This window comes from Taeniopygia guttata, chromosome 12 (genome assembly GCF_048771995.1).
Source record: "Taeniopygia guttata chromosome 12, bTaeGut7.mat, whole genome shotgun sequence".
In the NCBI taxonomy this organism is placed as follows: domain Eukaryota; kingdom Metazoa; phylum Chordata; class Aves; order Passeriformes; family Estrildidae; genus Taeniopygia; species Taeniopygia guttata.
The window spans coordinates 20,351,183-20,375,510 of record NC_133037.1 but is presented as its reverse complement, the minus strand read 5'-3'; the positions used below and the strand labels follow the sequence as shown (position 1 = coordinate 20,375,510).

General features: G+C 40.1%; 1 protein-coding gene across 18 annotated transcripts in view; it reads left to right on the top strand.

Annotated features, from left to right (window-relative positions):
- The window catches only part of FGD3 (FYVE, RhoGEF and PH domain containing 3), a 96,439-nt gene that overhangs the window by 16,847 nt on the left and 55,264 nt on the right, over positions 1-24,328 (top strand). Inside the window, exons 1-2 of one of the 18 annotated variants that reach the window (XM_030283489.4) lie at positions 13,685-14,166; positions 15,406-15,502. The exons of 10 other annotated variants lie outside the window; for them this stretch is intronic. The gene's annotated coding sequence lies outside the window, so the exon portion shown is untranslated. Of the gene's footprint in view, positions 1-13,625; positions 14,322-15,405; positions 15,503-24,328 lie in introns of those variants that run through there. 7 more of the 18 variants (XM_030283488.4, XM_041718785.2, XM_072934630.1 and 4 more) reach the window with 7 other exon arrangements.

The following is a 24,328-nucleotide window of genomic DNA, read 5'->3' as shown; positions in this document are numbered from 1 at the left end:
CTGCTAGGACTAATAGCGAGATAATATTTACATTGGAGCACCAGGGGTAAATGCATGGTATATTGCAGTAAACTGATTTAAAAAAATTAATAGCTGTATTAACCTCTTTAGCTACCTAAAGTATTTTTAGATTTCACCCAAAACAACTGGGCATGGAGCTAGGAGGTTACTGAGAGCTAAGGTGCTGCTCTAGTGTTCTAGCTTTCTCTGCAGTTAGGCAGACCATGTTTTGCACTTGATTTCTGAGGGTTTCTAATCAGGAGAATCAGAAACTTGTCCTGTTTCAAGTACTGACTTACACTGTATAATTGAAACAACTGACCTTTTAGGTGTTAGTCTACAGTGCTTATACTTTGAATCAGCTACTTCTGAATTGAGCTTTGAGGTAACGTCAGCTTTGTCTACTCAGCTGGACCTCTGACATCAGTTGAGAAAGTCAAAAAGAGGATTGGCTTTGTTTCCTTTGACCTCCTGAAGCTTTTTGCCTCTTCCATGCTTCAAGCTGAAGACTTTATTTGGAGTCTGTAAAAAAGAAGATTAGTTATTTGAGCTGTCTGGAAAACCCTGTTGGACTTGGATCAGCTTTAAGGCTACCCAAAAGCTTGGGCTGGATATCTAGACTAGTGTGTTGCTAGCGAGACAGAGTGCACAGATACACAGTTTCTCTTGCAGCTGGATGGATTCTCTCCATCTGTAGCATTGGCATTTTTTAGTGGCAACTGTGACCTGGGATGCAGAGACTAACAGTCTCTTACAAACCTTTTCTTAGTGGATCCTGCCTGTTAGAAATTCCTGCTGAGAAGTCCACTCTCACTTTCTCCTGGATAGACTGAACTTGGTGGTTGCCTTCTTTCTTGTGCCAGTTTTGGATGAAAACTGGATTTGGCTTGTAAGGGAGGAGTATAAATAATTCTTGGAGCATTCAGGAGTGGGAAACAGTTGTAGTTGACATTGTTCCGCTTAGGGTGTATTTCAGTTTTTGGTATTCAGTGGTAGATTTTGCTCAGGTAAGATGTTTACTTTGAGGTTAAAAATATCAAAGGAAGAATAACTTGTATTTGCTATGTCTACATCAGTAGTTACAGCAGCCTATGGAATTGGATCTGTGGAAGGAAGGTGGTGCTGAAGATCACCATCTGCCCTGAGTGTGAGTGGCATTTAGATCAGCTCAGGGTAGGCCCTGAAAGACCATGAGCCTGTCAGCTGCTGCTGTGTGCTTGACACACGCACTGAATTTCAGCCTGTCCTCTTGAGACAGAACAGGTCATACGCTCCCAGGCTGTGCTTGGCTGCAAACCAAAACACAGTAGTATGAAGTCAGGCGAGAGGTAGCTTCAAAGGAGCCCTCTGGCCAGCACTAAAATGGGGATGGTGACACATCCCTTGTCAGCCCCTGAACAACTTGCACAGTGGAGTTTGATAGCCAGCTTGTTGGGGCCATGAACTCAAGGCTCAAATTGAGCCTTGTTCACTGTTCTCTTTGATCCCACACAGGAAAGAAGTGTCATACAGCAGATTAATTCTGTGTCTGTAAGGTGTTCTTTGCTCATCAAATTGACTTTGGATAATGATCAAATTGATGGAGTCTGACTGCACAACATAGATCAACCCGGTCTAACACAGAACTTAGCCAATAGACCCAAAATCTAAATAAGGAGAACCTCAATCCATCCCATTCCTTCTGGTTTGATGGCAGTGACAGCAAGAGATGCCCAGAGCCTGGAGATGCATCACAGGTCAGCAGGAGAGCACCTAAAGGACACTGCAAAGCAATTCCAACTGCTCCATCCGGTAGATTAGTTACGATAGGACCCAGCTTAAATTTCCCTACGCACATTAGTACAGCATGGGAAATAAACAAGAGCAATTAAAAGCGTGCAGTCCTGTGATTGTATGAGCTGGGGCTGGAGCTATGCTGTGAGAGATGGGGGTGTTCAACCTGGAGAACAGAAGGCTTTTGGGAGATCTTAGATCTTAGAGCTCCTTTCGGTGCCTAAAGAATCTCTAAGAGGTTTAGAGTGGGACTTCGGAAAAGGGCCTGGAGTGAAAGGACCAGGGAGAATGGCTTCCCGCTGCGGAAGGCAGGGTTAGATTAGATTTCAGGAAGAAATTCTTGGCTGTGAAGTGGCGAGGCCCTGGCACTGGTTGCCTAGAGAAGCTGGGACTGCCCCTGGATCCTTGGAAGTGTCCAAGGCTGGGTTGGACAAGGCTTGGCGCATGTTCCTGCCCATAGCAGGAATATCTTGTTGAAATGAGACAATCTTTAAAATCCTATTGAGCCCAAATCATTCTATGACATTGACAAATAAAGCCATGCTGTGGAGGCTGGGCTGCCTTCTCAGGCTTTTGCTGTGATTTCAAAAATTGAAACTTGCTTTAGTGCCATCGGTAGCCATGACCATGACCTTCCACAATAAGCAATTAAATTGTTTGAAAGGTCAGGAAGATGTTGCTCTGTTTTCTGTTTCCTAAGTTGATCAACACTTGTCTTCTTCCAGCAAACTGGAGTGTTTCCTGGAGGTGTGTGCCCCATTGTTTGCTTATCAAGATTGCTAAATATGTTTCAAAGTCAATCTCTTTAAAGTAATATGTTAATTGGAGGGGGGATTACTTTTAAAATTGAAGCATTAAAACTGATAAAAAAAAAATTTGTGGTGATCCTGGCAATGGCTCCTTTTTGGGTTTTTTATTTGTTTTGTGGGGGTTTGTTTGGGTTTGTGGAGTTATTATTATTATTTATAATAATAAAAAATCTATTATTATTTGTCTTCAGGTGCTTCATTAGGAGGAGTTTCTTGTATCTTTTTCTTCTTGGCTCAGTCTCTTACTTTAGTGATAAAAAAGGAGATGTCTGGTTTTTCAAATCATTGTATCAGAGCTGATTAATGTTGGTTGAGAGAGAAGAACAGGATGTATGTTTCAAAGGCCCAGAAATAAATAGGACGTTTGATTTCTAGTTAAATATGTTCTTTTTTATTTAAAGGTTTCCAGCATCCCTGTTTGCCTGGATTAAGGCATTTGATTTTTTATTCCTTCTTTGATTTTTTTTTCTTCTTTAAAAAAAGCAGCTTGACATTTTACCCAAAGTGACATATTTCCTTTAAAGCTCCAGTTCTAGATTCATGTCATTATTTATGGAGCTCAGACTAGATTAAAAAAACAAATAAATATTTGACTGAGATTTTTCAATGTCTTTGTTGGAGGCATACGGCTTTTTAGACAGTAAGTTGTAAAAAAATTGCATTTCCCAAATTTCAGAGAGGTAAGTCCACCAAATTCCTGGGTGTGTTATAAGGATCTTATGGCTAATCTTCTAAATACCTGCACCTGGAAGAAGTTTGGACTTCTATTCTTTGCATCTCTGAAGCAATAGGTAAATATTGTCTCTGTTTAGTTCATTCATTTTTTTTTCCTCCCTGGCAACATTTTTTTTGTGCGAGGTTCTTTGGTGTAGTTCTGAGTCAATCCACCAGATGACACTTGATGCTTAAGGATGAAAACTTGAGTGGTCCTGCATGAAAAATTCTGTATTCCTATATTGATTTAGAAAAAAAAAAATCAGAACATCTTATTTCCAAAATGTTTTCATTTGGCGCTTGTAAAATTTGAGGGGTGTGTACAAATGATACTCCCCATCCATGGGAGTGTTCAAGGCCAGGCTGGATGGGGCTTGGAGCAACCTGGGATAGTGGAAGGTGTCCCTGCCCATGGCAGGGTATGGGATGAGGTGAACTTTGAGGGCCCTTCCATGATTCTATACTCTTGTTTAATGAGAGGTTACAGGTGGGAGTAAAGACCCTAAGAAGTGTGTTTTCTTACCCTGTTAAACTCATCAGAAGGTGAGTTGTTCTGTGTGGCAGAACCCTGGTGCCTTTGCAGGTTTTACCACAATATTGACAACAATTCCAAATCCTCCAAGCTGGGATTTTACAGGCCATAGTTTACAGGCCATGGTATGTGTTTGTTGTGTTCTTTGCTGCCCTCCCTCTTCCCTTACCATCTGTTCCTCAAATCTTTTATTTTTCACTTTCACTCCATTTTCACAACTTTTCTTAAAATGTTCATGGTTGACTCTTTTGTTCCCTTCCGTTTTGTCTGAAAACCCCATAAAAGAATTAGACCAAAACCATAAGGCAGTAACTGAGACAAATGGAGCTTTAAACTGTGTTTAAAAGAGATTTGAAATTGAACAAGGGGAGGTTTATGCATCCCTAATTAGAAGCAAAGCTAAGTGAGCAGGACAGATTTATTGATGATAAATCTCAGTCCTGTTTAAACATCTGTTGAAGCCCAACTTAGTAAGTAAGAGCAGATTATTTCTGCCTCAGATGCAGTTCGTGAGTGCCTGTGGGACTCTGAAGGAGCTGCGTTGTGGTGTGTTTGCAGGACCAGTCCCAACAATCTGGGGCTCTGTCTGCTGTGCAAGGTTTACTGCAAGTGTCGAGAAAATGGTCTTTCTTAAAATCAACTTGTTTCACTAAAAAAAAAAAAAACAAAACAACAAAACAAAACAAAAAAAACCCAAAAAACAATCCAGAGTATTCTCAAGGCATACTACTGAAGAGGGCAAAAGATGCATAAAAATTATTTTCTTTTGGATTAAAGAGGATCTGAACAGCTCTTAAAGGCAGGCAGAAGACTTTAGCAATATTTACCTTAAAATGAACATGAAATTACTTGTGTGGAAAATCATGTTTTACAGGTCAGGGAAGAGTTGAGTGGGGCACCAGTCACAGGGTGGTTCAGTGCATTTGGCATTCGTGTTTTAGTGCTGTTGGCATTAACTGAGGGCATGGGTGGTTTGTTTGACTCCATTTGCACACATTTTCTCACTGTGGGAAACTTGGGAATTTCTTAGAAGTGGTGTTCTGCCTTTTCTGTTTTCACTTGTGCCCTACTTTTCTTCCTGTAATTCAACAGGTCCAAGTTTCATAACCAGTACAGTAGTTCTCCACCTTTTTCATATAGAGATCCCCATTTTTCGTATTAATTTAACAGCTTGGAAGGATGTTTCCTTGAGAAAATGTGGGGTTTTTTTAGTCAAGAGTGTGTTGCCAAATGTTTGTCTAAAGGATGTCAATAGTATGGAGGGAACAAACAATAACCATCCCAAGTCCAAACCTCTTGGCAGCAAGCAACAACAAAGAGCTTTTTGGATTGTCTTGTGCCAAACATTTAAACCTGTGTGAGAGGCTGTGCTTAAAAGAACAACATTCAAACTAGAAGCCCTGGATACCATAAAATAGGCAACCAAGTGCATGATAAGTGCATTGTAACCTTTTTCCTCAAGCCAGGGTCCAGTTTCATGGCTATTTGAAAAATCAAAGACCTAAAGTAAATCCTTCTTCTTCACGTACTGAGCTAGTTCTGTCCCCAGAGCATCTCAGACCACGTTCTGGTCACAGAGCAGTACTCTCCAAAATGCCATGCTCAGTGCCCAAAATAGCAGCTGGCAAAATTCAAAACCAAGTCTCTTGATTTGTAGTTCTTTGTCTGGGTCCCTTCAGCAAAAGCTTGCAAAATCTCAGCTGGAAGGTGTTTGAGTGTCTGTAATTGATATATTGTTTCATGTGAATGGAAATGTTACTTTATGAAGTGCTGTGGGACTTTAGGGGGTTTTGAAAAACACCTTTTGTTTATTAAGAGTATTATTAACACTGATTAATTATGATTGAACACACTCCAAAATCCAAGATGATGACTCTAAAAACTACAGGCTTGAGTTGATTTGAATTTTGCAGATCTTTGTACAGGCACTGATTTTGGATTGATGCAATACTGAAATTAGTAGGATTTTTTTTTTCTTTTTATTTTTTCTTTTTTATTTTGTATCTATAAAGCTTAAACTTTTCCTTTGATGTGGAGTGAGATGCATGGCTTTGCCATGTCAAACAAGTATGCTGCTGCTGGTTCCTGGCAAGGAAACAAGGGCATTTGTACCTCTTAGGCCTGGTAGAGAAATGAACAATTGAGTGAATTGTAACCATTTTCTTTACAGCAAAGGATAAACTGAAAGGCAAAATTAAACAAAAAGTCTTTTGCTTTGTTTTTCATGAAAGCATGCATACGTACAACTAATTACAAAAGCTGCAGAATAAAGCTTTGAGTGTTAAAGCTTTGCTCATAAATCAGAAGTAGAGCAATAGTTCATGTGAAAATTGCTGATATAATCACAGACTCTTTTGTTACTGTGCAAATTTCTGCTGAGTGTTTTGTCTTAACACCATTTTTGTTGTTTCTGAATTAATTTGGAAACTAAGTTAGAGAAAGAAGACCACTGGAGGTCCAGTTGTATGTTTGCATAGAGGAAAACAGTGTAGCATTCTGCCTACTCCAGCAGGAGATGCTGCACTGAACCCAAAAGAAGCCCAGAGGAGACATCTCCTATTTTTCCCCTGTGCTGAGCACTGATGAGGCTGTGCTTCAAATTCTGGGTTCAGTTTTGGGCCCCACATGATAAGGAAGACCTTGAGAGTCTGGAGTGTGTCCAGGAAAGAGAACAGAGCTGGGGAAGGGTCTGGAGCACCAAGAGTGGCTGAGGAAGCTGGGAGCGCTCAGCCTGGAGTAAAGGAGGGCCAGGGGAGACCCTTTGTCTCTCTCCACAACTCCCTGGCAGGAAGAGGGCAGCCAGAGGGGGATCATGATCTTCTCCCAGAGAACAAGGGACAGGACAACAGGAAATGACCTCTTCCCCACCAGGGAAGATTTAGATTGACTATTAGGGAAAAGTTCCTTCACTGAAAGCGAAGCATTGGACAGGCAGCCCAGGGCAGTGGTGGAGTCACCATCCCTGGAAGTGTTAAAAAATGTTGCTGTGGCACTTGAGGACATAATGGTGAACGTGATCATGCTGGGTTGGCAGTTGGACTTCATGATCCCCAGGTCTTTTCCAGCCTTCATGACTCTATGATTGCAGGGTTCTGTCACCTTTAGTCATGGAAAAATAGATGCTAATTCAATGAGTTAACATAATTAACATCCACTGTTGTTTTTTTTTGTTTGTTTAAGGATGCTGTATTATGGAATTTGGATGGGAATTGACCCTTGTTTTGGACATCCCAAATTTACATTATAGATCATTACAGAAATATGGTTTCTGTTCTGGATAGTATTACTTTGATATAGATCCTTATATGAGCCCATCTGACTCTTTCCACGTGCTAGCAAGTGCTAATGTGCAATTTGCTAATTCTTTAAAAACAATTTTTAATGGGCTCGTGAAAATCAATCCAAGGCTCTTCTACTTGTGGAAGACAAAAATCTTTGATCTATTAAACCTTTTATGGCTCCTATTTCAGTGTGCCTTGAAGAGGATTTGCATTCTTTGAAAAAGTTGAGGTTTGGAAGAATCAGTCTTGGAAGAACTGATTTAAACCCAATTTCTTTCAAATACACTTATTGCTCAGTGCAACTGAATCCATATGGGATACTACTCTCTTCTTTTTACTGCTTCTTGCATGAAATTATACTAACTTCTCTGCGTGGTGTCAGTTTCTCTGTGCTTCTTCCTTTTTTTTTTTTTTTCCTGCAGAATTGCATATTCTGTCCATGTTTGCATTGGGCTGTTTTGCTTTCTGAGGTGTCAGTGATGTTCTGCCAGTGTTTTAGTAGGGGATTCCCACAAAAATTCCCCTGCCTCTCCCATGTGGAGAAGTTGTGTTCACCAAGAATACATATACTTCAGTTATTTACTTTGTTGGGTGCGAGAACAAAGGCTCCTATTTACTTGTTTTTGTTTGAAACAATACTACCAGTTGCTAACTGGTGCTGAAGGGAGTCAGCCCTGTCCCAGGAGCTGAGTAGGATGCTGGCCATGACTCCATGCTACAGCTCTGTTCCTGCTGTGAAACCTTGGCAACACTTTACTATTTTTTTTCTTTTCTTTCATTTTCAAGCATTCTTTGTTGGAACTGTGAACAAAGCCTGGTTTTAGTAAGTATTTGTACAGTGCCTATCTCAATGGGCTCTGCTTTCTTTTGGGATTGTTGGGTGCCTTTGTAGGAATAATAAAATTATAAATAGCCAATGGTCCAACAAACTGCCATCAAAGTGCTCTCACCAAGAGCAAGCTCTGGTGTTCCACATCCCTGAGCTTCCAAAAAACTGTGAAATCCCTGGAAATGTGGACAGCAAGTTGCCTACATTAAACATATCCACATATTCAGCTAATTGCAGAGATCCATTCTTCTCACTGATGACTTCAGAATGTCATGGGCCTGAGCTCAGTGTGCTGCTCTTGTGCACTGTCTGCTTTGGAAGCAGTGATAGGGATTTGGGGAAGAAAATTGTTCAGTGATGTTAATTGTGGATAGCTCTATATTCATATTTTTCTTAAAGAGATGAAAATTAATAACGAACAATTACTGTAACATTAGCAAACTATGTCTCCTTAAGTTTGAAGTTATTAAAGAGAGTAGTTGTCAAGGTGTAAATGTGTACATATGTATGTATAATGTATGGATGCATATATACATGTATCAAAAATTAAGATTTACATATAAAAAATATAAAATAATTGGCCTGGCTCATGCTTTTGGTAAAGCTGTGTGGTGTTATGCACCATTCAGAGCATACAACTGTTGTTCCCCTTGCACAAAGACTACATTTGTTTTTTGGGTGAAATCATAATCTATTTTAAACCTCATATTTTAATAATGAAGTTCACTGGAAACTAAAGGAAATGAGACAATGAGATTTTGTCCTGATAAAAACCAAAGTGGGACTTGCAAAGTCAACTCTGAATAAGTGTGCGTGTCATAGTTTATGGTGTCTGACTTCAAGTTTTGTTCCTCTTTTCTAAATGTTTTGGAAGAAATATACAGCTTCCATCAGTGACCTCATACAAATAAGTTCTATTTACTTTCAAAGCATTTTCTGACTATGAAAATAAAATGAAAGTGGAAAAAGGCACTTTATACCTCTCATATTTGTTTGACAGATTTCACTGAGTTGAACTTCCAGCTCCCCCTGTTCCCCACCTCATGCTGGCTCAGTTTTGGGTTTTCTCCGGGTGTCGTTCTAGAGCAGAACACTCTGGGGACATGCAGCCTGAGGATGAAACTCAGAAGTGTTTATGCTTAAAGGAATGGTCAGCACTGCCTGTCTGTTGTCAGTGATGATAATAGTAATTATAACCTATTATTAGTACAATGAAATTTAATGCACTTATTGAACATGTGTTATGAAATGGCTGGTCTCTGAAGACTCATTAATTTAGCTTTCTTGAGAAGTAATTTTTTTTGTTGTTTCGGTAGAAAAATTACCCAGTTTAAGTAGGTGAAGTTATTTGTTTGTTTAACCTTTTTCTGGCACCATTAAGACCATGCAAGTGATTTAAGCATCTCTCTTTATTTTTACTGCAGGTCTTAATGCAGAGTGTTTCTGAAATAAGTTTGAGAAATTTGTATGACCAGGGCAAAAAATTCTCTTTAGTTTGTTTAAGACTACAAGAGCAAAGATAGTGAGTGCTTAAAGGAATATATTTTGGCAGAAGAGATGATTGACAGAAGAACTACGTCCATTTTTTCAAAATTTATTTGGTTTTCAAAAGCTTCTCCTGCAACAGAACAGTGATAAAATCCTCTTGCTGTCTTAATACCTTTAAGGTAACTCCTAGTGGATTGGAATGATCAAGCTTTAAAGTTGCAGTGCCCCTGTTGTGATTGCACATGCAGGGGGAAATAATAATGAACACTGTTCCATATAGCTTTTCAAAATTTATTTTTGTAGCAGCCAGGGTCTGCAGGGTTGCATCTATATACCTTATTAGTGCATATGAGGAATTTTTCTGCTGCCATTCCAGAAGGAAATGCTGAGTGTTAGCAGAAATGGGGTTTAAGATGTTGAAAACTCCTGGAGAATTGTGAAAACTCATCTTTTAAACAAATCATTTCTGTTTCCCTTCAGGTGACTTAGACTAGGTTGAAATATATGGCAAACCTGTACAGCTCATAAAAGTACCCTGAGTGTTCTGCCTTCCTATCCAGTTAGCTCTGCACTGCAGAAAATTATAAAAATACATATTGCAAATTATGTATTACATATAACTGGGACCTCTATAAATCTCCATTTCCATGGGCTGGTGTATCATTTCACCTTTAGTGGTGTTATTTGGGAACCAGATAACATGATGCACTTGTGCAGCTCTCAGACAGATTAATAATTGTTGGTTATTTAAAAGCTATTATTCCATTAAAAAAAAAAAAAACAAAAAAACAAACAAGGCTCTTTTGCTTGCTCCACTGTGGCTTGAGTGATTCAGTGCATCTTCTTAGTTTGTTTTTTTCTGTTTCATTTTGGTGCACACAACTAGTGATAGTATGAATATACGGCAACACAAGTGTGTGCATCAGATGCAGTTAGGCAAGCTGACTTTTCCTTTGTTTCATTGGCAGATGAATGTAGTTGTCAGAACACAAAAAATAAGGTAAACAAATAATGGAGATCAACTTGTTCCCTGTTTTTCTGGGTACATGATTTGAAATGATAGTTTATCCTTAACAATGTCGTCCTTTTGGTTTTGGGGATTTTTTTGTAAGTTTATATCTGTTCTTCCAATAAGAGGTTATCAGTCATCTAGAAGCTACTACCAGCCATGAGATCAACTCTTCATTTCTTTGCACATGCAGTGTTCTGATAAAAAGCTTCAAGATTACAGGAGGATCATGTAATAATGAATACCCAGTCATTTGTCAGTTTTGTTCCATTTATATTTTTGCAATAAAAGATTAAAGTCTGTTTTCCCCCTCAGCTTTGCACATCTGATACCTTGCCTTGTTATTAGGAGATGAGGTATGATTTTTGTGATGTGTATGTTCCTTTCCTGGAGCACAGTGATTTTAGCCACATAATTTTAGCCACAGGAATGGTGGTTGGTCAGTCTGTTGCTATTTAGCTATTAGGAAGTCTAAAACAGTGATGCCTTTTTGTTTGTTAAGGGTAGCTTCAAAGAAATCTCCTGGCTGCCCTTTCCAAGACATACCTGGGTATGTACAATACATATAGCAATTAATATATTCTTGACTTTTAATAATCAATATAGGCTATCCCTGCAATTTCTTGGCCTTCTGCTCAGCCTCACTGTATACCTTTGTCTCTCCCTGGCAGGTACCTTTTAAAGAAAAGAATAATCAATCTGGCATGCTCCCTGGTCTTGTTGATCTTCCCTGGTAGTTGATGGTGTGGCTTTTAATCTGGTTTCCTGAGTAAGTGAGGCTTATGCATTGTGCTTTCTGTCCCTTCTTGCTCCTCAAGCTCATTTCAGCCTAGTCAATAAAAGGGGTAAGGAGCTATACAATATTTTTTTTTCTTTTTCCTTTCTGTTTTTCCATAAAATTTATTGGCCAGATAGACTGATTCCTAGAGAGGAGACAAGCGGGCAGAAACATCAGGATGACAGCTGCCAGCTGAACAGTGGACATGAGTTGCTCTGGACTAGCTCCATCCTGCACTGGTTGGTGCCTGCTGGAGCGGGGAGAGGGGCACAGTGGAAAGCTGGCATGGTGTGAGGAGATGTGGCTAGAAATATGTAAGCCCATGCAGGGTGTGTCCTGCAGAGCTGCTCTGTGGTTTTGGGTTGCTCTGGTTTCTGGCTGTTTGGATTTTTAAGCTGTTTCAGCCTTTCCCCATTGCTTATGTGTAGCAGCTAGTGCTTTATAGCTCTTTGCTGTGCTTGCGTTGGCAGATTTAATTCTGCTCTTCCTTGACTTTGCATATGAAGTGAGATTTTGCTGTGAGTGGAATTTTACTATTGGCAAATTAAATTGCTATTAAGACATGATGGCGAGGCCACCTGTAAGAACTTGGGAAAGCACGGAGAGTTGTACAGTGTGATCTGGATCAGGTGTGATCAGCAAAACTTTGTGATATCATAAAATCAGATTTGTGTTTTACTTGTATTAGGATTTTTGATTTCTGGCCTTGTAAAGAAATGTTGAACTCGTATTTGGCTGAGGAGGAACACAGGTGGAAATATATGAGTTGGACTATTTGCTCTCTGCTTCACAGGGAGATGGACCTTCCCTCAGGTCCAGAAGGGGTTTCTGCACTCCTGGGCTGGCAGTGTGTGTTCTAGGGATTTTATATGTGTAAATGTAATGTATTAGTTCATCTTACTGCTGTGACAGGTTGCAAAAACCATCTTTTCATTTTTTTTTTCTTTCTCTCAATTCAGATTGGGGCAGAAATTGTTTCAAGTGAGAGAGGAGTCAGAAAGTGACCTAGCCTAGGTTACTTCTCAAACCAGTTCTCCCTTGGTCCCACTTGGGTAGAAGATATCAGCCACTTCTCTTGAGGCATTGGGACCTCGGTGGTGTCTCCTTTTCTCTGACGTGGGACTGGAGAGATGAGTGAGCTCCAGGGAGAAGGCAGCTGCGTGGGGCCTGGCTGGAGCAGCTGCAGAGCAGCCAGCTCTGGTGTTTTCAGAAGAAACTCCAAAGCCTGACAGATTTTTTCCAGCCTTGTGCCCAGCTGGATTGTAATTGTTCTCACAGTGTCTCCACCTCAGCTTTATAAACTCTGTCCTTTTATATGGCCCACAACTTGCTTACCTCCTCTCTTTTTGGCTTATCTTTCTAAACAAGCCCATTGAAACTGATAAGTAAATGGTGGACTTTGAGTGGATCACCTTTAGGTGCTGTTTTTGCAAATCAAAGTTGTCTTTGTGTTGGTGCAGGCTTCTTGGTATCCTCTGCAGAGAGGCTGAGGAGGGGGGAGGTCTGGCTAGTGTGCCAAGGTGGAGCTCCCTGTTAATTAACTACTGTTAAAAAACTTTTTCTGTGTGTTCAGAGACAGTGTTTGGAGAAGTTTTTGATTTGCAAAATTAAATTACATTGGTAATAGTCAGTGGTAAACTGATGACTGTGGAAGTTGCTTTGTTTTCTGGCAAATATTGGACAGTCAGTATTGCACTTTGGTTGGAGCATTGTGTTAATGTCACTGTAGTGAGCAGCTCTTACCTCGTTCTGAGGTTGGAAAAAACCTCCAAGATCATCAAGTCCAACCTTTGACTGAATCCTATGATGGCTGCTAAACCATGTCACCGAACGTCATGTTTCCTTGTTTTTTGAATATTTCCAGGGACAATGACTCCACCACTGCTCTGGTTTGCCTGTTTTAATGTTTAGCCATTCTGTTTCAATGAAAGAATTTTTCTTAATATTTAAAAAATACTACTAATAATATCCTAAAAATGCTAACTTATATCCCAAAAATACTAATTAAATTTGTATAAAATATAATCAGTTTGATGAAATTTTATGGCATGTTCTCACTGGGATTTTGGTGCCAGGCTTCCACCTCCCATGGATTATTTTGGTTGACTTTCCATGGGGACCCTGACAAGACCCAAGAAGGGGAGGGTGGCGATGGTGTGAGTCAAGATCTCATGGAGGAGCACTGTGGAGTGGTGTGTCAGTGTCCACCCTGCTTTTGTTGATGAACTTTTCTCAGTTTCACAAGAGACAAGATCCTTGAGGTGATCTTGTTTCATACTATGTGTGAGAGTTTTTTGTAAGGGAAAGGCTACCTTGTGTTTTAATGATAAGGTGATGTTTCTTATCAAGCCTTCATGAAACTAGTCCTCCTTGCTACAGCCTCAGCTCTGCAACAGGTTCATCTTTGTCAATCAAGTTTTAATTGCAATTGAGCATTAATTTCCATCTGTGCAAATTCCAATATGTAAATAAAGTGTCTTCAGCTCCTCATTGGAGGGATCATACACCACACTTGTTTCAACCAGCATCCCCTCAGCATCTCAGGGAAGTTTCAATTTCAACTATGTGAAATTTGGTGCAAATGAAAGGAAGTGCAGATAAAATTGTAATAGTAATAGTAAAACACATTTTCTTCTCCTGGACTACACTCCCACACAGGCTGGCTTTAGAACATCTCCACCAAGCAGCAGCAATTGCCATCAGTGAAGCCCCCTCCCCTTCCCACATTTATTGCCATGGTAACCCAGAGAAGGCATTCTGCAGCCTCAAAACTACTTTTGCTCTTTCATCATGCAAACTGGCATTGTCAAGGGCTGAGTGTATTCCTACAGCTTTGAATGAATATAAAAAAAGGGAAAAAGCCTGAATTTGGCTGGGCAATTTTTATTGGGGAGGCCCTGCAGCAGGAAGGAACAGGCAACCTTCAAGTGGCTTAGTGTCCATACATTGCTTAGTAAGGAAAAACAGTCTTGCTTCATTAATTGATTAACAGGGAGGGTGGGGGTCATCAGGATGGTCTGTCTGTGAAGCGAATGTGGTGATTTCCTGAATGCTGGGAGGTGGTGGGCAACGGCAGATGGCTGGCCAGGCTGGGCTGGGGAGCTGCTGGTAAGTGTGCATGCTGTGATCTGTTCAAATAGCGCTTTCTTGTGGAGTCTGTAATGCTTTTTCAGGTATCATGTAGAAAATGGTGTCTCAGTAGATGCCTGCTTCTCAGCTGTGTTATGCACTAGCCTTTTCCCCGTGTAGAAGTAGGGGGGTTTGGCAGTGTTGGGCAGTGCTTGCTGAGTGTGAGCAATTTAGTGCTGGTAGTAAAACATTTGCTCTTTCTGTACAGCACTGCAATGAGCTGTATTGATTTTATGCTTTTTAAAATCCATATTTATGCAGTATTTGCATGTAAATTTGAGAGGATTTTATGCTTTTTGAGCCAACTAAGGCTGTTGGATTGCTCTGTATGATAACAGCAGCATGTGGAACACATAGTACTTGGTAAAAGAAAATCAAATGCTTGCAAACAGTGTCTGCAAATGGGGGATGAATGAAATGATGTTGTAAGTAATTATTTTTTTTAATAATCTGAAAGCAGAAACCTGTCTGATCCAAGTGCAATCAGAATCTTGAATGATAAAGGGATTGGATGGATTGTTAATTTGAATTTTCTGGTGATGTCTGTTTCCATGTTGTCTGAGTATCTGATTCACAGTGTAGGAAAAGTATTGGTTAAAATATTTCAGGGATGCTGTCTGATCAAAGGATTTTGTTGCCATTTGTTTGTCTTGGGACAAGCTGGCAGGATTTTTTTCCCTTTCTTACATTATTTGGTAGGAGGGGTAAAAATAGAGCTTTTTACTGAATGTGTCTGAAGTACATAAATGACTAGGAAGTCACCATGACAACAGGGAGACCTAGATCAGACTTCCCTCCTTGCTTTTGCTGTTTTGTTTTTTTTAAATATTTGTTATTAGGGCATTCCCTAAGGTGTTTTAGGGAGTATCTTACAGCTCCTGTTGCTACAGGACTTTTAATGATATCCGGCTCTTAAAGTAAATGATGTATGCAGGGCTTTTTTGGATTAAGCTCATTCTGATGTGCACAGTTTGCTATACAATTAAGGTGGGATCTAAACAAGGACATGAGCTCTTTCAGCAGGAGTTAAGGGTCTGCCTTTACGGCAATTTTGGTGTTGCAGATCTGAAAACTTCTGCTGAGCTCTTCCATGGTCCTGAGGATTCCTGCGTGCTTGTGATGTTCCCATGTAGGACCCAGAGCCTGGAGATTCCTGAAAGGTATGTGCAAGATAAGGTGTAAGAGAATCTTTGTTCAGGAGCGCCTGGAGTTAGGGTCAAGCTCGGGGACAACAAGAAAAAAAAACAGATCATGGTGTACTGGTTTCAAAGCAAAATCAGTGAGAGACTCCAAGTCAGAAATACAATTAATTAGGAAAAGGGGAAAAGAAAATAAAATACATGCAATAATACAAAAGAAAAACCACTGACAGAGTCAGAATACAACCTGACACTCTTTTGGTCAGGGTGTTGGTAGCAGTCCAAATTGGAATGGCTGCAGTCCTCCTGGAAAATCCAGTGGAAAAGCCTGAGTCTGGTGTCCCAAAAACCCAGATTATATCCAGTTAGGAATGCTTGCCTCCTCCTTCTGGGTGGAGCATCTCACAATGGGATGCTGTAACTTTTATCAGTCATGTGGTGACATTCAATAGCCCATTATCAGGAGATGTCTCCCTGGAGGCAGGATTGGTTGTGGAAGACATAAGGAAAAACTGCCCACTTAACAGAAGACAACTGCCATACAGATGGCAAATGGAATACATCTTGCGTTTCAATCTGGGACAGAAAGTTCCAACAGGAAACCAACACTGAGCCTTTTCACTTAAGCATGGGGTCAGCTGAAGTTTAATTTCCCCTATATATATGATATGGCAATGAAAAACCCTTGCCACAAAAAAATTGTAGATGTCTGGAAAACACACTTCACTGAAAAAGCTCAAGGTCTTGACCTCTTTGGTTATAAAAGGCCAACTGCTTTAACTTGGGTTAGGTGAATATATGAGTGCATAAGTAGTAAAAATTCCATGGTCTGAGAAGTTGGAAAGATTAAACTGGAGCTATTTTCCTTGTAAAGGTGACTTTGCTTTTAAGAGGAATTGTCGGAATCTGTGGGTATTGATGATTCCGAGATTGTAGAAAGTCTCTGTCTGTCAGCCCCGCTGCCAAAGCAGAAGCCATAATTGGTCTGTGCTGTTTCAAGGCTGTTTATTCTGTTTATCTCTAACATGTTCTGCTGCCCTGCCGCAGCTCTGTCCTGCAGGGCAGCGTGTGGGGCTCTGCCCTCAGTGGGATGTTACAAACATTAAATACCAGAAACTACCTGTGCTGGATTTACAATAACGTGCCAATATCTGTCACCTACGTTGGACAGTGTGTCCCCAGCCTGAACCAACAGAAAAATGCCAACACCACAGTGAAACATGGAGGGCATGAAGAAGGAGAAAAGGACAAGACACACCCAATTTCCTACATCTTGTCCCCTTTGGACCCCTAATCCAGAAACCTAAAATTTTACTTTTGCACCCGTGCCACACCTAATTATTACTCTTATCAAACACTCAGAGCTTGTAATTCATCCTGTAAGATTGAAAACTCCTCTCCATGGACAGAGATCACAGGCAGTGTCTCTGGGGGCTCTGTGCAGGGGGGTTCCTGACCCCTGCCAGGGTCCCAGACCTGCCAGGGCAGACAGAGGGAAGCCCTGGATTCCCACAAGGAATAAATGGTATCAGGTTTTGAATACTTCTTTCAATACTGCTGATTCCCCGTGAAAAAGTATGTAGTTGCACAACAAGAATTTTTGATATATTTTTTTCCATGCCATTAGGTAATAATAACTGAAATGAAGTGTTTCTGTTTGCTAGCCAATTGAGTTGCAGTGAACCATGTCATTCACAGGGTTCTGCAGAGTGTAGGACTTGTTATAACAGCAGCCCTGCTTGTGGTACCACTGTAGAAGATGCCTCCAAGCCCAATTCCTCTTTCTGCTGCCTGTGCTCTTACTGGCTTCCACCCTGAGCACAACTTTCACACCACTTTCCAATGCATGGGATCAGCTCAATCAATTCTGAGTTGGGTCAAAACCTTCTAAGTAACAATAATGTAATGCTTGTGGTCGAGGGAGCAGGGCAGGGAGACTCTTTCAGTAGGAGGATGTTAAGGGTAGTGGTTACATCATTAGTCCCGCCACCTGTATCTTGCACCCGTGTAAAATTCTGTCCTTTAGCTCAGGATTTAGTATTTCATTCTGCAATTGGGTGTTTGGTCTGGTTTGTCAAAATGGGAAATACTGGCATGAGAAACAGAATGACAGTAGATACAAAACATGGAACGCTAGTGGTGCTCATGTGGCTGGTCTTACCAGGTGTTGAGTTTCCCTTCCAAAGGAGCTGCCCAGTGCTCTTGTGTTTCTTCTGACCAGCCAGGATGGAAAAATATGAAGGGCTTCAGGACTGGGCCCTCAAAGAGTTAAATATACAGAAGTACTAATCAGTGAACATTTAGGTTATGGAGGACTGAGACTGGAGAAAGACAGAACATTACTGACAGCCAGGTGGTTTATGTTGGCAATGGACTGGGGAATATATTCTGTCAAGTAGTAGCGCCAGACTTTGACTTTGTAATTATAGTTTCTGTTGTGTTTATGTTCTTAGTTGCATTACTGTTGCTTTGCAAGAGTTGAGGTGTTCAATAAGTCTCTAAATGGGTTTTCTAGAACCATTACTTGTGTCTTTCATCATGTCCTGCGGCACTAGTTGGGGCTGACTTCCTAATAATTGCAGACATTTTGAAGATTATCTTTAATCTTCAGGTAATTTGTGGTCTTTTCTGAGGAAATTGTTATAAAATTCAATGTCTTACTGACTTTTTGCAGGGCTCTGACCCATCGCTTCTCAGTGACATGGATAGTTCCAATTTGAAAAGTGTGGGATACAGGCTTTGCTCTGTCCTCGAAGGCTTTGGTTCCTAAGGGCAGGGCGTTTTAGTCTTATCTGTCTGTAAAATGTGACTGAACATCCATTATGTGATCTGCATAAGAATGGTAATGATGTGCTCACAGTGTGTGCATCCCTGGGGAGAGAGGCAACTCCTGCCTGCTGTCCCTGATGCCTAGATGGTAGTGACTCTTAAAAGGCTTGTTTGCATCCTCCTGTTTTGAACACCAAAACTGCTTGAAGCCTTTGCCACTTTCAGGTGATTAAACAATCAAATTTAACAATCGGTTTAAATTTTTTTTTCAAATGTCAAAACCCAGTAGTTTTAATTTAACATTATCATGTGCATTTCCAATAGATTGCTGAGTGGATTGGAATTTTATGCTGTTAAATATTATTACAATTTAGGTTCTTTAGTCAAAGAAGACAATATATTGTTATGGCTTTTATATAGTTTTTGTATTTTTAATTCTGAAAATGTTTTGAAATAAAGCATATCTTACTGTACAGAAAAAGGAGGAACCCTAGTGTATAATATAGTTCAGAATGTGTGATAAATTGAATTTTACTTTACATGAAGAAGTTTGTATAGTTTTCATGGCTAAAATTAATTCTTTCATGGAACTGTAATCTAACTTTGTAAATCCATCATCAGATGAGGTCACTAAACTGAAGTATTTAGGTAACATCCTTGGTTGGGCCACTTACTCTGAAAACTGCCTGTGACTTGTGTATGCTATGCACTCTAGCATTCAAATGTTATTTAATGTTTTTAAGTGACAGGTACATAATTGTAAGATTGCTACAACATGTATTGGGTAGCTGCTTGTATTAAATGCAAAAAGAACTGGAGGTTGATGCACTTAATGTTTGTTACACTAAGCTAGTCACACGTTCCTATTATCAAATGTATCTCCTTGTAGAAGATTAGTAGAAGATGAATGTAGTTGTCCTCAGTAGAGTCCATCTTGTGCTCTATGCCTTTCTGAACATATATCTGTAGCAGGGGATGTTGCCTTTTTGTCCATCTGAGATTTCCAAACTGGCTGCTCTGAGGAGAGGAAGAGGGATTTGTTCAGTCCAAGAAAGTTTTTTTAGATATTGGTTGGGAATGCTGTAGGAGTTACATTCAAGTATCTGGCCAGGAAGAGAAGGTGCACCATGATGAGAAAGAAGCACTCTTGGATCTGTGACCAGAAAATTGGAGAGATTACCCAGGATTTTCAACTTGCTTCTAGTTTTATTTTGGTTGTTTTTTCACAAGGCTAGATTGGATAGGGATCCGACCAACCTAGACTAGTGGAAGGTGTCCTTGCCCGTGGCAGATGTTGGAACAAGATAATCTTCAGCGTCCTGTCCAACCTAAACCATTCTGTGATTCTGTAGCTCTGCAGGGAGCAAAATACCTGATTCTTCCTGACCATTAATGCCAAATGGGCTTTTCAGTTAAAAACCATCTTGAAGCAATTATTATACTTGACAGGTCTGATTTTTCCTTTGCCACAGTACATCACAGAAACTGACCTGTTCCAGACTGAGAGCACAGCTTTAGCCAGTGGACGCTGGAGCTCAGAGCTGCTCCCTCTGAGTGTGTCTCTACGGAGTGTTTGCAGGAAGCTGAGAGAGGAGGCAGGAACTCAGAAGAGGGATGGTCCCACAGCACAGTGGTGTGGTGTGGTGTGGAGTGAGGGTGGGGGAACAACAGGGCTGTGTGCTGGTCTGTGCATGACAGGATGTGCACAACAGGCTGTGCACTTGGCCTAACTTAGAAATTGTCAGAGCTGCAGCCATCCTGTTTGGCTTCTCTGAGGAGAGCTGTCTTTCCTGAGCAGTGCAGGTGGAGAGACGCGGCTGATGCAGACTTTGTATACATTTATAAATGCCAGGTTTGGATATAGAGGGATGATACCTGTGCTCTAAGCATCTCTGAGTTAGCCTCAGTTTATTTGTGAACTAGGATAACATGGTTTAAGGTGCCTTTTGAGAAGTAACTTTATGTGGTGACAATCATCACGGTGTTTTGAGGGGTCTGCCCATCATATGCAGAAGCTGACCCAAGTGCCACGGGGGAGTGTGGCTAAGGACTGTGCAGCCAGTCAGTGTCATGATCAATGTCAATGATCTGATGTGTATCGATCATTCCCAGAATGGAGCAGGGTGGCCAGGGCATAATCAGACTTTATAGCAATTCGTGTATGCATGTGTTTGGTGGTTTTGTTTTTCTTTTTTAGAAGGGCTATGAGGGGATCAGTGGTGTTTGCTGAAACCAGCATGCTGTCAAATGAAGCAGGAAGTGTCCTAGGCAATTTGGAGATGTATTAATGTTACTGTTTTGTTCTTTATTGATGAGTGCCAACTTAGATCCTCACTTTACATGTAAAGATATAGCTCTGAAAGGTGTCTTGTTCCTCTCCTTGTGAAGTTGGCAGCTGTTAAAGCTCTCTGAAGCCAATATGCCATAATAGATCTGCAAAAACTCCAACCAAACAAAAATTATTTATCCACAACCCATTCTAAGCAACTGATAGGATTTTGATGTTATTACTAAATTACACTTTCACTGTCAATTATTATAAGAGCTCAAGATTGTAAATTCATTACAAGACTCATTTATTATCTGATGTAATATCTTTTATTTTGTAATGATCTTTTATTTTACTGTTTTCCTTCTACAGTGAAAATTCTGTGCATTTTTCTTAAAAGCATCTAAATTTCTGTAATGACTTTTATTTTTAAATCCCTCCGGTCATCCTTTCTTAATAATGCAGGTTTGTCTACAAGCATACATTGTATGCATGGAGATTGCTCCAAAAATTAAAGAATAATATGGAATAATGATGGAGAAATTATATAGAAACCAGTAATTATTGAAACAGTGACTGTCATGCAGTATGTGCTGTTTTATGCAATATAATTTTAAACACAAATATTCAGATATCCTATGCAAGTGGCATAGTTTATAATTATCCATGTTAGCTATACATATATATTGGAAAATGCTAGTTGCTTGTTATGTTTTATGTAATGATACCACACTCTAACTTCAGAATTGAAAGCTATCACCTAAGCAAGACAGAATGTGTACTATTTTCACAATAATAATTTGAATGCATATTTTGGGTTAATGATCTAATTCTGAGATTGTTGCATGTTTCTGTCCATCCTGAGCTTCCAATTTCTTAAAAGAAAATATTTTAAAATAATTTCTGGCAGAGTTGTAATTCAATTTTGAGATGATGTGTGTTGTTTTTTTCTTTCAGATAAAGATTTAGCAGTCATTCACTAGGATTTTATTTTTTGTGATTTATAACTGATGTCCCAAATGATAACTTGGGTTCTTGGAAAATGTCCTTGGTTTTCACATTGTAGTGGCTATAGATTGGATGAAAGTGCAATTATACATAACTGGAGAGATTAAATAGCTGCTATAGATATAATTAATTAACTAAAGTTTTGTTGGGAAAACTAATACTAATTCATTTTACTCCAGTTTTTCTCTGTAGTCTATAATATAGGTCTTTGATCTGGTGTTACTTTCTTTGGATCTTGTCAGGCTGAAATAAAGGCTGCTTTATCCTATGGTGTAAGTGGGATACAAAATACTGGAGCTGGTTCAGCGGTTTTCAGTCTCTTCCACTTTATTTACATCTGCATTGTTCCCATGGACACCTTTAAACTTTCCCAGGTTCTTTTTCTTGCTTTCACTTTGAATCTTAGAGACCGTGGATCGCAGAGTGAGGAAGCATTGATCTAAGCTAAGGAGATGGTCTTGCAAGTGAAAGATTGCTCTTTGCTCATTTCCTCCATCTGCAATGTACGGAATATGTTTGTGAGTCCCCCCAGAGCTGGAAGAGACATGGAGTTTGCCCTAAGGAGCGGCTCTGGGATAACCTGGGTGTGTAGGTCTCTGGAGGAGCAGGGTGCAGGGCCCGAGGCTGCAGAGAAGGGTAAAGATTGTTCGCTCCTCAGCTGAGAAACCAGTGCAGTGTAGTGTGGACCTTTGGTCAACATCATAGGCTACTTCAAGTCTCCAAAGAGTAGAGACTCACAGTGGTTAGAGCTCTCCAAGGCTTTTCTTGCGCTGGATTTGCAGTCAGTGTGTGGGATTGCTTTGTTGGAAGTATAGATATGAGACAGAGGCGCCGGGACTAGGGATGCTTTTGCTGTTAGACTCTCTGTGCTGTCCAGGCTCTTAAAGGCTCTTCTAAACTGCAACTGTACTTTTGTGAGTCCATGTGGCACTCAATCATCCAGTCTGCAGCAGAGGCACCACAGTGACCTGTTTGCTTCTCATTGCTGCCCATGGTCAGCTCATCAGTCAGAAATGTTTTTTTCTCTGTCCTTTTCTCAGTAAAGGACTTATTTTTTAAGAACAGTATTTATTGATAATTTACATTGTTATTTTGTTGCATTTTTTTTAAAAGGGACAAAAATATTATGACATCTATAATAATATGTATGATTGACCTAGTCAAGCCAGGTCCTGAGCAGCCTACTCTGTATGACCCTGCTTTGAGCAGAGGGGATGGACTGGGTGATCTCTGCAAGTCCCTTCTGGCCTCAAAGAATCTGTGGCTTGGCCATTTTCTATCAAAGCTTTCAACTTCAAGTAGGGTGTTACTGAGCCACACTGAGAGCTGAAATATATCTTCTTTCAATGATTATTGTGAAATTATTCCGGATTTTGAAATATGCAGCTCTTCTGTCAAAATAGTGTAAAAATGCTCCCTGTGCATTTCAATAATGAAGTTGTATTTTCTTAATTTCTGCACTGTGAAGTGACAACACTTTGTAATCACACAGAAAGGCTAGTCCTGCCCTGCAAAGCTCACTTCTGTACCAAAGAACTTGAGCTTAGTTTCAAGCTTCTTTTAATTTACCTACTTTTATTTAGTACCTAAATAGACTTTTAAACCAGCAAAGGCTAATTATTGGTTTACTAAAACTAATTTAAAAATTCAGGACTATAAAGAGAAAGCCATTTGGTTGGGACACTGTTGGAGACTAATTATATTGACAAATAATCTTAAGTGGAAGATAATTTTTACTCATCTTGCTGGTTAAATAAGATCTTACACATTGCAATGTGTAGCATTAAGAGGATGCACAGGCACATTAACTGAGCTGAGAGAGATCCTTGCATGCTTCTTTTGTCATTAGGAATAATAATTTAATAAGCTTTTAGTAAGAGAAGAAATGAAGCACATGAAACATTTTTTTACATGATTTTCAATGAAGGCTGAAATTTGCTCATAGGACTCGATTGGGCCGTTTCTCATTTTGTCTTTTAAATCACTGGAAGGTGGGCAGTGTAATGCTTTTCTCTGTTCAGAAAACAGAGAAATTCTTCCCACAGCTCACCAGTTCTGGAAATTTGAGATCTGCCATCTTTCTCTTTGTTCCTAGGAGAGAATCCCAAAGACAGTAAATCATGCAGCTGCAGGTAACCTGAAAGGAACAAACTGAGATGGCTTTAGCTGCAGCAATTTGTTTATAGAATAAATCTCTTTAGGTTTTCACAGTAATGGATTGCTCTGGTGTTGCAACTCCTGTGTTAAAGTAGTACAGATGTGAAGTTGCAGGTATATTATTAAGCTGAAATAGTTCATTGAGTTGCAAAATCAGTGTAATTATTAATTAGGACTCTTCAATCATAATGAAAAACCTTTTACTTGTCAGAGGAAAAAGAAAAAAGCAAACTCTGTGGTCATCTAAGAGGAAAGTCTCTGGAATGCTGAATAAAGATTCTCCCTGCATCCCTTCATCAGGATCTGGTATGTGCATCTTAGAGGAGGGTCATCCATTGTGGACATCTTAGAGGTGGTATAGACATCAATGAGGGCTGTGAGGCTGTCAGGCAAAATGACAGCTTTATCTTTGAAAATCCGTGGTGAAAATGCATTTAAAGTTGCAGCTACACACTGCACCTCATGCTCAGCTGCCTTTGGCTGATCTCCGAGGACACTGTAGAGAGATCAGTTTGGTATGGGGTGTTCCCTTCTGGGTGACCAGGAGTTGTCTGTGGGTAAGCATCCCTGTGTTGTGGAGGAAGCAGCCAGACTAAATCTGGAGACCAGAGCCAAACCAAGTTAATTACCAGAAACATGAGTTG